The sequence below is a fragment of the Cryptomeria japonica genome, unplaced genomic scaffold, assembly GCF_030272615.1.
Source record: "Cryptomeria japonica unplaced genomic scaffold, Sugi_1.0 HiC_scaffold_60, whole genome shotgun sequence".
Lineage (NCBI taxonomy): Eukaryota > Viridiplantae > Streptophyta > Pinopsida > Cupressales > Cupressaceae > Cryptomeria > Cryptomeria japonica.
The window spans coordinates 174,111-187,633 of record NW_026728882.1 but is presented as its reverse complement, the minus strand read 5'-3'; positions in this window follow the sequence as shown (position 1 = coordinate 187,633).

Genomic DNA, 13,523 nt, shown 5'->3' with positions numbered 1-13,523 from the left:
CCTCAACAGTTGGAAAATCCTTTCACAGGGTAGCCTTAACCGGCTTGCTGAAAATCCTTTAACAAGGTAATTCAAAGCTACTGAGTTTGGAATCCTTTAGCTATCGAGTTCTTGAAATCCTCTAACAAGGTAACCTTTAACAGGGTTTAACCCTTAACCGGGTATTGTAGCCATCCCTTAATCGGGTGATCTTTAACAAGATCGGTTCCTAGCAGAACCTATTGTAATGTCTCTAACTGGACAAGGCTTCTAACAGAGCGGACTTCTAAAGAGTTCAAAAATAGCTTGTGGGTATTCATCCCCATCATGGTTTTTCCCATTTGGGTTTCCACGTGAAAAATATGTGTGTCATGTGTGATGCTTTGCTATTGTCTGTCAAGCATATGATGGTTCTGTATTTTATGCCTGTCAATAAAACATGTTGAACTAGCTGTTATTATGATCTGATGATAGATTACCTATTTATGCATAAGGGTGAAATGGTAGTGTAGTCTTGAGTTGAGTGAAAAGCTAAGTGAGTAACCGGTTAATGCTTGTCTCAGACGTTCTTAGCTTTACTGGTTGCACTCTGTTTCAAACTGGTGTTACTGTTTGCTAGTCATTTGAAGTGTCTACTGTCAAACTGGTTTAGGACTATTTTTTGCCTGTATTGATTCACCCCCCCTCTGAGTACCAGTTTGGTACTATTCACTCATCATTGAGTTATCAATTGGTATCAGAGCATCCTCCAGGTCCTCTGTGTTATAAGCTTAACCGCTTGAGGTAAAGATCCCAATCAAATGATGAAGAGGGAAGGTCCAAAGTTTAACAGGGAAAATTTTAGTATATGGAAAGACAGAATGAAAATATTCATCAGAAGCATGGGTGCTCAACATTGGAGCTATGTTGAGACTGCCTATGTTGCTCCTACTGGTACCCTTACCGATGACCAAAAGAGAGAGATGCGGGAGAATGGGCAAGTCATGGAAGCCCTAATTAGTAGTTTATCTGACATTGAGTTTATTGATGTTTAGGACAAGGTAAATCCCAAAGAGGTATGGGATACCCTTGAAAATATCTATGGCAGTGATGAGCATGTAAAACAGGCGAAGGAAGAAATCCTGAGAGGGAAGTTTGAAGATATGCGGATGGTTGAAGGTGAGACCATTCAATAGTATGGAATAAGAATCAAAACCGTTGTTGGAGATATCAAGAGTGCAGGTGGTAAAATAGAAGACTCCACTGTGGTAAGCAAAGTCCTAAGATCCCTATTGCCGGTCTATGCAATAAGGGTTGCTGCTATTCAGGAGCTGAGATCAATAGACAAGACTAAGGTATCCTTAGACTCCATCATAGCAAAGTTGACAACCTATGAGCTAAATAGTTTTGATAGCAGTGTTCAAAAGACTGAATCAACTTTTAAAGCTTCTGCTGCACCATCCAGAAAAGGAAAAGAAGCTAGCACTAGTGGTGAACCAAGACAGAGCAGAGAAATGGATGATGAGGAGATTCTGATGGCATTCAAAGCTCTCCTTTCCAGGAAACTTCCAAAAGGAACCGACAAATACAAAGGTAAGCTACCTTTGAAATGCTTTTCTTGCAATCGGATAGGACATATTGCTGTAAACTATCCTAATGGCGACAACAAGGACAAACCGGAAAGGTTCAAGAAATTCAAAGGAGGAAACCGGAGAAACTGTTTTGTGGCAGTTGATGAAGGTGTCACAGATGAAGAATCAGAGGATGAAGAAAATGAAGATATTGTGTTTGTTGCTGTCAAAGAAGATGTGTCTGACAAGAAGGCTCTTGTCTCCCGGTTTGATAATTCCAATGAGTGGATCATTGACAATGGCTATTCTCACCATATGACTGGTGACCAGAGCAAGTTTCTATACTTGGAGGAGTATGATGGTGCTATGGTTCGCTTTGGAAATGATGCACCATGCATGGTCAAAGGAAAAGGGTCCATCTCTCTGAATGGAAAGAGTAGTGCTGACAATGTGTATTGGGTTGATGGTCTTAGACACAACCTCCTAAGTGTTGCCCAGCTAAATGATAGTGGTCTCACTCTGAAATTCAAGAATGGAGTTTGCAAAATCAAAGAAAAGAGTGGTGACTTGGTGGCCACCGACATGTAGACCAAAGGTAACCTATTTCATCTGAATGCAAATATAAGTACATGTCTTATGGCTAAATTTGATGATAGCTAGATATGGCATAGGAGACTCTGCCATGTAAACTTTGATAACATTGTGAAGGCTAGTAAGATCAAGGCAGTCAGAGGGTTGCGGGTGCTAAGCAAACCAGATAATACCTTGTGCAGAGAGTGTCAATTGGGGAAAATGTCTTCCTCAACCTTTAAAGGCAAATCTTTTACTACTGACAACTTGCTTGATCTTGTGCATACTGATTTGTGTGGTCCTATGAAAACTAGAAGTGTGCAGGGTGATAGGTACTTCATGATTCTCACTGATGACTGCTCAAGAATGATGTGAGTCACATTCTTGAAAGACAAGTCTGAAGCCTTTGTAAAGTTCAAAGCTTTCAGAGCATTAGTGGAGAAGGAAAGCGATAAAAGGATCAAGTGCCTGAGAACTGATCAAGGAGGGGAATTCACTTCCGGTGAATTCAACAAGTACTGTGAAGAACATGGCATCAAGAGGCAATTGTCTGCCCCCCAGACTCCACAACAGAATGGCCTAGAAGAGAGGAATAATTGGACTGTGGTTGAAGCAGCTAGAACCATGTTGATTCAAGGAAAGGTAGCTCACACCTTTTGGAGAGAAGCGGTGAGCACTGCAGTCTACACAATGAACCAGGTACTCATCAAGAAAGGTAAGGATAAAACTCCTTATGAGTATTGGACCGGTAAGACACCTATGGTTAGCTACTTTAGAGTGTTTGGTAGCAAATGTTACATCAAGAGGAGTGAACACCAGAGCAAATTTGATGCGAAATGTGATGAGGGAATATTCCTAGGATATTCCACCAAGAGCAAAGCTCTCAAGTGTTTCAACAATAGGACTCAGAGAATTATGGAAAGCATCAATGTAAGAGTTGATGAAACCTCTGAGAAAACTGAGGAAACTAGCAGTGAGCAAGTGGTAAACGAACCGGTTGCAACCTTTTGGGAATTGGTTGTTAGTCAACCGAGTACCACTAACAATATTCCTACACCGACAAATGTAGATGCTGATACTGATGGAGATGAGGATGAAGAAGAAAAGCAAGAGGAATCCATCAAGACCATTCCTCGGTATGTCAAGTTGAATCATGATCCTAATCAGATCATAGGTGATGAGGATGCAGGAATCCTTACAAGAAGAAAGGTCTGAGAAAACTCATATATGATCTCTGAATTTGAGCCTAAATCATTCAAAGAGACACATAAAGATGAAGACTGGATCAAGGCAATGGAAGAGGAACTTGACCAGATAGAGAAAAATGGTACATGGTCTTTGGTAACCAGACCAGAGCATAAAAATGTCATTGGTACCAGATGGGTCTTCATAAATAAGCTAAATGAGGATGGCACAGTGATTAGAAACAAAGCCAGATTGGTGTGCAACGGATATGCTCAAGAAGAAGGAGAAGACTATGGAGAAACCTTTGCTCCTATAGCCAGATTGGAAGGGGTCCGTATGCTTCTTGCATATGCAGCTTTTAAAGGTTTCAAAGTATATCAAATGGATGTAAAATCTGCATTCCTAAATGGTGTACTTGAAGAGGAGGTGTATATTGAGCAACTAGATGGGTTTGCCCTATCTGAAGACAGTGACATGGTATGTAGGCTACATAAAGCCCTATATGGACTAAAGCAGGCACCTAGGGCATGGTATGAACATTTGCATTCCCATCTTGTGAAGATTGGATTTGAAAGAACAAGTGAAGATAACAATATCTACTTGAAGTCTGAAGGAGATCAGATCCTGATCTGTGAGGTATTTGTTGATGACATTATCTTTGGTGGAGATGACAAGATGAGTCATGAATTTGCAGATGAGATGAAGAAAGAGTTTGAAATGTCACTCATAGGGGAGATTAAGTTCTTCATTAGATTGCAGATCCAACAGATGAAGGATGGAATCTTTATCACTCAGTCCAAATATGTCAAAGAAGTGTTGAAGAATTTTGGCATGGAAGATAGCAAACCGGTTGGGACACCGATGGTGACCAGTTGTAAACTATCCAAAGAGGATGACTCAGCATTGGTTGATGAAAAGGAATACCGATCAATGATTGGTAAATTGCATTATGTAGTGCATAGCAGACCGGATATTGCACATGCAATTGGCATTACTGCAAGGTTCCAGAAAAGTCCAAGAGAATCCCACTTGGTTGCAGTCAAGGGGATTCTTAGGTATCTGAAGGGAACTGTTGACTATGGATTGTGGTATCCATACAACAAGGATTTCAACTTGAAAGTGTTCACAGATGCTGATTGGGCTGGTAATGTAGATGACCGGAAGAGCACAACGGGTGGTGCATTCTTCCTCGGTGGTAGACTAGTCTCATGGATGAGTAAGAAGCAGAGTTGTATCTCTCAGTCTACAGTGGAAGCAAAGTATGTTGCAGCTTTCATGAATTGTACTTAGACAATTTGGATGAAGCATGTATTGAATGGCTTCAAAGTTCTTGTATCTGAACCGGTAAGTATATTTTGTGACAATACTAGTGCAATTAATATCTCCAAGAATCCGGTTTTACATTCTAGAACCAAACACTTTGAGCTTAAGTATCATTTCTTGAGGGAAAAGGTTCAGAACAAAGAGATTGCACTGGGGCATGTTTCCAGTAAGGAGCAGTTAGCAGACATATTCACCAAGCCTCTCCCAAAGACTACATTCATATACTTAAGAGGTGGATTAGGGGTATTGCCCCTTTCGGAGGTGAACTAAAGGTATATGCTCCACATCAGTTATGTATTGCATAGTCAAATCTTTCTTTAGGATTGATGTGTGAAGGATGCTACTCCTCAGGGGGAGCAGCATAATGGAACAGGGAAACTTGTGCCTCCACTTTGGCATTGTTGTCAAAGGGGGAGAAGATGTGATGCGGAGAAGATATCTGCAGACATTGGGGGAGAAGATGTGAAGCAGAGAGATATCTTTGTATATTGCCATCAATGCCAAAGGGGGAGATTGTTGGCATTATGTGAACCGGTATGTGGACATAATGACATTATATGTTGTCATTGATGTCAATATGTTGAAGAGGTGTGAACCGGCATATGCGAGAACCGGTATAACACTGTGAACCGACATTTGTGCCAAAGTGAAGCGGTGTGCTTGTTCAAGGTGAACCGGCATATGGTTATGGGAACCAACACATAGAAGTGTTGTATGACTACTGGTTGGTAGTCTCAACTTCAGGGTTTCCGGTTGATGTGCTTCAAGCCTGTATGGCTCAACTGGTGACATTGTGTGATGAGTTAGCATTGTAATGAAGAACAGATCGTGTTGCCACGTAAGCTTGTGTGTGTGAAGGGTCTTGCATGAAGGAGATTGTTCCCATCTACCTCGGGAATGTGTGAAGTCTGTAAAATGGTGATAACATGTGATAGGTTATCAGCCGCCATAAAATCGATGGAAATGGATGATGGAGAAAGTCTTGAGTTTGGATCAAGATTTGCTGCATTTAATTTAGTGTGCTCAACGGTCAGGATTGAACCGTTTGAATTCCTTAATCAAACATTTGAGAATTCATCTGACATGATCCAAGTTTTCAGAGATCAAGTACAACAGATTTAGGAAGCAAAGTCCTTGACAATTGAAGATTCCTCAAAGGTTGCAAGAATTGAATCCATGTTGGTTGTCTGCTTCGATCATTTGGAAATGCATAAGGGTAAGGTCCTACAGGTAAGAAAAAGGAAAGAGGTATGGAAGAAATGAATCTTACATATAGGCCTCCCACATTATCAGCTCATTTTGAGCTTCTCTTCAGCTCACCTGGAATGGCAGAATATTCAAAGTACTTCCACATCACAACGCAAATAGGTTGAAGCCATCTGCTGAAGTCTGATCGTGCCTCTTTTGCTCGTGGCTCATGCTGCTTTTCTAGTTTACTTATTGCTTTTTCAGTTTTAAGAAACTAAACTTCTTTAACTATGGGATAGAGTTAATCATTTAACTCTTGTTTTATTTGTAATAGACTATCATAGCCTGGCGGCTATTTATATGGTTCTGAAAGTCTTTTTAAAGGTCCAAAAATTTTTTGATTGAAAGGAACAAACTAATTTTTCTATGGATTTTCAGTGTAGACATTTTTGGTACTCGAATGAAATAATATTTTGATACGATCTTCAAATCTGTGTGTTTGAAATATATAGCAATCTCTGTTGGGATGTATTCTTATGTGCAAAATATGCTATTTTATTACCAATTCTTTCTTAGTCTGTGAATTCATTGATTTTCTTTTGTTTAAAAGGTGCTTTATTGTTGTTTAAATGGCTCTGATCCCCCTTGTCCTTTGAGGCATGAGCGAGAATCGATCAACATTTACACTGCTTTGAGTATTTTGGGTGGAATAAGTTTTATATTGTATGGATATGTGCAAGAGTAAAGGTTGTGAGCTTTACACTTGTTAATAAATATCTTGTAGCATTCTTTTTGTGGTGACAAATGAATGTGAAAGCCTTTCTCACTTTCTGGTGAAGAGTGTGTTTGTTTTTGAGTAATCTGCATAAAATTTTTTAAAACATCTTACGAGAAGTTGCACTCAGGGTAAACCTAAACTCGGTTCACCCAACTATTAGTTTATTTGTTTTTTCATAAAAGGTATGCACAAATCATTATTTAAAAACATATATAAAAATTAAGAAAAAAACAAATCTGTTAACCAACATTAAATATGTGAAAGAGAAAGATATCGATACACTAACTATTCAAATATACAAATGCATATGTGAAAGAGAGTAGTGCTATCACTATTGTATTATACCCTTCTTTTCCGTCAATAAAAGATGAGAAGCTGCAGTCTTTTGTGAAGGTGTTGGAATTTTTACTCAATCATTTCAACTGGAAGGTTATATTTAACACTTTGAATAACTTCATCTGGAGGGATATATTCAATACTATTGAAACGAAGATCCTTATGTCACCATTGACGAATAGTGTGATGGTTGTGAAAGAAATGTTTAGTTGCCACAATCACCATAGCTGAGGGAACTAAATGCCAAGGGCTCATACTCTCATAAAGCAGATGACTTCTATGTCTATATATACCCATTAACACCTCAAAATAGTGAACGTAATTCTGACAAATGGGATCCTTTTGGTTCACATAGATGTTGGGTACCCAATCGCTAATACCAACGAATTTAGCGTACAACTCAAGCGATCTCTGATTGTTTCCAATACCTTATTCAACGCTGAACAACTTCTACTCTTTTCAATTACTTTCAACTGTGGAACTGTAGGGCAAATAAATGGAGGATTGAAAAGATGTGCTTCAAGAATATGACGTGCATCCCTCTGCAGATTCATTGCTATACCCAATGCAATAGCAGCTCCCAATGAATGCCCTGCAAGCCAAACATTGTTGTACCCATTATCATAAAGGCTCACTCTTAGGAATTGTAAGCCCTTTTCGACCCTGGATATGCAATCATAGTGTGCAATGGCTACCCTAAACTCTTCGACCAAGTTATGAAAAATATTTCTTGGTCGAAGAAGCGTACCTCTGAACGCAACTACTTCAGAAGGAGGCCCACCTGGACGTGCTTTCATTCTTCCACGCCACTGAAAAACAGTCCCATATATAGAGTTGTCATGGTCGTCAATTACAGTTTGCTTCACTTCAAATTGAAGCAAGTACCAAAATTCTTTAGCCTGGTTTTCGTTGGTTTCAAGGAGGTATACAACATTCACCAGGCTTGAAGCTATGCATCTCCTGTGCACCGGATCTTCCCTGCAATCACCCATTACACTTCTGATGCTGAGACCAATTGCCTTATCTACTTCTTTTCGACTTGTAACTTACATAGACAACAAAAATGTCAATCTACAATGCATCTACTTACAATCAAAGAATCCTTAGCCATCTAATGAAATCTTATCTCTACACAGACATTCGTACATTACTTAAACATATGACGTGTTTCCTGCCATTCATCGCGATAGGAAGAGAAAAAGGAAGATTCTTAATTTTTTCTCTTGAAGATAAGAGGCCATGGGCCTACTGACTTGCCAGGCACATTTCCAGTTTTATCAATAGTATTTTAAGCTTTTAGAAAAATATTTAATAAAAAAATTGAAAGCCACAGAAATGACTCAAGCACCAAATATTGTGGATTGTGTTGGAAGTGAATAAGTATCGTCACCGTCCACTGGTTTTTTAAGTGGTTTTAAAAAAGAGGAATCATCTTCGAGCATTTATTTTAATGGGAACCTTTTGTGAGGTATAGGAATTACGTTATTGGAATTACGTCACCAAATACTATACGCTTTAAAACAATATCTACAATGGAATCCGATCTTTTCTTTTTTCTCTATAATTAGATAAATCTCTTTATTCCTTTTATTGTTTCCACCTTTCCATTGTTCGTCCTTAAGATATTGGTCAAAAAGATACGATGTTTTTCCTCTCAGTTTTGTTCTTTTGTTTCCTTCAAACTTCGATTTCAAAATGTGGTAGAATATAATTTTAGGAGAATAAGAGTTGATGGATATTTGAGCTCACCTTTATATTCTATCTCGAGGAGATTCTTTAAATTTAAAATTGTTTTGAAAATATTGAATGTTATTTAAATTTAATTTTAATAGTTATTTGAAAGGATAATTCTACTTAATTAAATAAAGGTATTTTTGAATTATGTATATATATTCATATTATATTATTTCTAATGATATATATATATTTTTCTATTTATAAAAGATGACAAAAATATTTAATAAAGATACTTTTATTTTTTCATTTTCCAATACTCCTTTTAAACCACAAAGTAGATGTTTGGTATTCTATTGTATTCTAGCTTTAATACCATAACAACATTTCACTTGTACAAACAAGGAGTCAAACACATGACAATCCATTCACTATTAGGATAAATTAGTGTCCCACTTAAAACCTCTTATTAAGGCTATGGTATACAATATCTATAATCAAGAAATAGTTTTCAGTTGGAGACAAGAGTTGCATTTTAGATTTCTACATTTTCTCTATAGTTTAGAATTCCATCCTCATTTGATTTATATTAAATGCAAAATGTTAAAAAATAGTAATTTGATAATCCAACTTCAAACAAGAATAAGAATATTGAATGCTTCCCTCCTAAATTTAAACCCACCTGGATCCATGGCTAAATATCCATGTTAATGCAAAAGACAATAAAACTTACAAAATGCAAAATAATCAGGTGGTAATAGTATGATAGACAACTAAATAATATAATTTCAGTAAACATAAAATAGTCTTTCGTTATTCAACAGTTGAAGACCAAAAGAACAAAATCACATTGCTGAATGACTGAATTTTACCAGTTTGGAAGTGCGAGGTGGGTAAGCTTTGTTACATCTATGCCATTCTTATTAACCACTGCACTTCTGATGCTCACAAAGCTGAGACCAATCTTATTATGATATCTAGGTCCTTTTGACATGTAACTTAAATAGGCAACAAAAGCTTCCATCTACAAAACATGGATTCCTTACCTATATTATGAAATCTTTATCTTTACAGATAAATAATGGCTAACTCAATAGAAGGAACCTTCCTTGGTCAAATCAGAAAGAGCATATGACGTGTATTAATGTCATTAATTTGTTTTTCTGTTATAAAAGTTTCTACAAGAAGGTTTTATTAGTAAAAGGTGGCTTGATCCATCAATATTGATGACTGCGTAAATCATCCAGAGAGATTGAAGTGAATCAGTATGAACACCGTCAAGATGATTGATAGTCGCCTTAAAACAAGTAAAATCTTCTTAAACATCATTTATGAATGCCTTTCATGAGGATGTTCTAAAGTTTAAGCGTTTCGTCCTCAAATGGAAGCATCTGCATATACATCACCTTCGATTTATGTCACCTTATATCCTTGCACTCAAAATAATATCTTTTGGAATGAACTTTGTTTTTTTACCTGGAATGTTTATCGAAGTTCACAAATTTCTTCATTCACAAAGGTATGCCACTGCCAACCCCCTCACTGCCTGCCCCAATCCCCGATCTTTATTCGCATTGGCATGCTAATTTTCTCACATGCATGGATCAACTACAGTTTGAATTCCGATCTATTATACAAGATAAAAATAGAATTTTATTAATTTCTCTCATGTGCTACAATTAAGCATATGCTTTTCTAAAATTATAATTTGCATAAAAAAGTTAAATATGCTTGTGCATGAATATGCATGTTTGTTTTTCTATTTTTACGAGACATTCATGTACCAAAGACCTTTATATAAAGAAACAGATTGTAACGAAATCTTTATCTCTCATCATTAGATCATTGATCATATGATGATGAAGTTTTGTAATTCATTTGAATTAAGAGAAAACCTGCTATTGAACAATTTGTGTTTGTTTATTGTTATGTAACAATTTATGTGTTTTTTAAATTTTCTTCAATTGATATCCAAGCTATTTATTTTCTTCAATTCCTAACCATTTTTCTTTTAAAAACATCTTACATTATTGGTCTTTCCCTTTGCTTATGGATCTAAGATTGTAGAGAATTAACAATTATATAAAAAGGGCTTAAATGGAAATAAAACATAATAAATCAAATATGAATTATTAATCATACTGTGGGTATCGATGTAGTAAAATTATTAGTTTTACAATTAATGATGAAAGAGTGATGGTCACAATGAATATAAATATTTTTGAATTTGATCTATTATGTTATGATTAAATAAAGATGGGATAGGCCCATTACTGATACATAACTGTCAAATAGGTGCACATGGGGAAACTCACAACATAGTTTGATCTATTATCATGTGTATAGTATTATTATTTTGATTTATAACTTATCTAAGGTCCGATGATGTTTCAAGTTAAATCATCACCATTAAGAAAATGATGTCTTGGTTTAATGACTATTTTAATTATATTTGAGATATTTCAAAGACCATGTTGTTCAATTTTGAGCTTTGTAGGTTCAATTTCAATTGTCATGAACTTAATTCACCATGTGGATGTAATATGTTTCTTCTAAGAATGATTTTGTGAAAGTTCACCTTTAGAATTGCTTTCCTTCACCTCCAAATTTTTAAAAATCTTTCAAGATTGAGTCTAAAGAAATTCATTAGTAGTTTGTTAGCTTGATACATGAATACCTATTCTATTAGCTCAAACTACTAAGCATCTTATACTAATAGAAAGTGATATTGAAGATAACATATGCACATACATGCATATACCCTAGATGATGATAATAAAGATCTAATCCTATATTTATATTTCAAAAGAAATATAGGACATGATTGTTCTTCTATATAAAATTGTGTGCGCATTGAATATTTTTAAATGTGTTAACCTAATAATATTTAATAAATTTTTATCATGTCAACTGATAACAACTTGTAGAAATTAGTGCAGATGTTAGAATTTGAAACATTTAAATTATATGACTATTTTTGTGTGTCTTGGGATTGAATTAGGTCAATATTGCCATAGTAAAAAATGAAGTAGAGAAATAAACTGATAATATTGAGGTAAGGAGTTCTCCTTCTCAAGATGCATTATCTAATTAGGTTTTTAAAATTTGGAAAGGCCTAAATGAAGTTTTCAACATAGACAAGGGGAATGGTTTCTTTATTGTCATTTTCTCTTGTTATGGCGATAGAGATGCTATTATTGAAAAAAAGTCCTGGTTTATGGATGGTGTTGGCGTATACACTCAGAATTAGACCCCAAATTTTTTCCTGTCCTCTTGCTCCCCTAGATTCTTTCTATTCTGGGTCAATCTTCTCTCTATATCATTAGAATAACGTGAGTTGGACTTGATTGATATTATGTCCAATCAAATGGGAATTTTTTTAGGGCATGATCTGTACTCTTTTGATAAATCTTGATTCACTATCTATTTCTATGTTTTGTTTGATATTTCTAAGCCATTTCCAATTCATTTGCACTTCCAATCCAAATATGGGCAAAAGGATGAAGCTGTGTCGCACTTAGGGCTAACTGGGGGTAGTCCGGCTAGACTAAGTTTAGTCAGATTGAGTCCGCCCAAAATACCTCCTAGCCACGTGGCATCTCGTGTCATTGGCGTGGTGCCTAAATGGCACCAAGAGTTCGACATAATTTAGTTCGACCAGACTAATGGCTACATTATCTCAATTTTTGTGAGCGCTTGAGCTTAGAATTTTTTAAAACAATTCAAAATAGTTAAGCTGAACTTAGTTTGGTCAAAGTCAGTTCGACCGAACTCGGACTCACCTATGTGGCAAGTGATGTGTCAGTGAAATCACCTATTTTGTTTGTATTTTTGAAAATTTTCACTTCTACTCAATTTTTCTTCAGGAAGAATATTTTTTTACAAAAACCTAAAAATACCTTTTTGTAGAGCTCGAAGTCATGAATCTAGAAATATAATTTTTTCAATATTATGATTAATTTTAGTAATTTTTTATTAGTTAAACATTGTGAGTACGTTTTTTTTAGTTAAAAAAGAAGTTGATTAGAAATTAAAAAAATATTAAATGATATTTAAAAAATTTTAAAAATATATTTTTCACTAGATGACAGAATCTTCTCCAAAAGGGTATAATTTATTTTTTGATAATCATAAATTTAGTATACAAAAGGTGACGTTAAATGAAAACTACCAAATTCAGCTATGTTGGACTTTAAAATATTATTACGAGAAAAACATATATCAATTTTTTTATTTTTTTTTAAACTGCATATATATGCCCTCTATTTGGAAAATGAAAATTAGAAAAAAAAAGTTTATTTTCATTTTGTTTAGTGACGTCGACTAGAACCCCTAATTTTAAACATTTTTTAGCAATAAAAAACCTGTCTTTGAATATATAAAACAAATGTCAATTTTTTTCTAAAAAAATTAAAAAATAATAGACATAAATTTTACTGATATTTCTATATTTGATTAGTTTACATCATTTTGAAATTTAATTTTGAAATGTCACTTTTATGTAGTTTAAGTTAAATAGTTTTAGTTGTGTTGGCCACTTCCTTCGTAAAAGTGTGACACAACATTGTTCTTTTTCCCATATGGCTTATGGGAATAGAGCATGGTCATTGATGCCCCTAATTTAGTTGCCTCTAGATTGGATTCTTTGGGGTGTTTTAATTTCTTCTACATGACAATTATGTTGGAGAATATATTCGAGTCTGCAAAGATCCCTCTACTAAGGCTGAGTCTTGTGCTCTTAAAATACCCTCTCCTGTTCCTATGACAATGATACTACCAATGGCCCTCAAGGTTATTGCTGATACCTAGCTTAATTAACCTTCTAAGAAAGTGGTTTTAGATATTGGGAAGTCTTCAGAAAACATGCATTTGACAAGGGATACCTCTCAGGATTTGTCAAAGAATGATGGGAACAATCCCCAACCAGTAGAAATTAACCA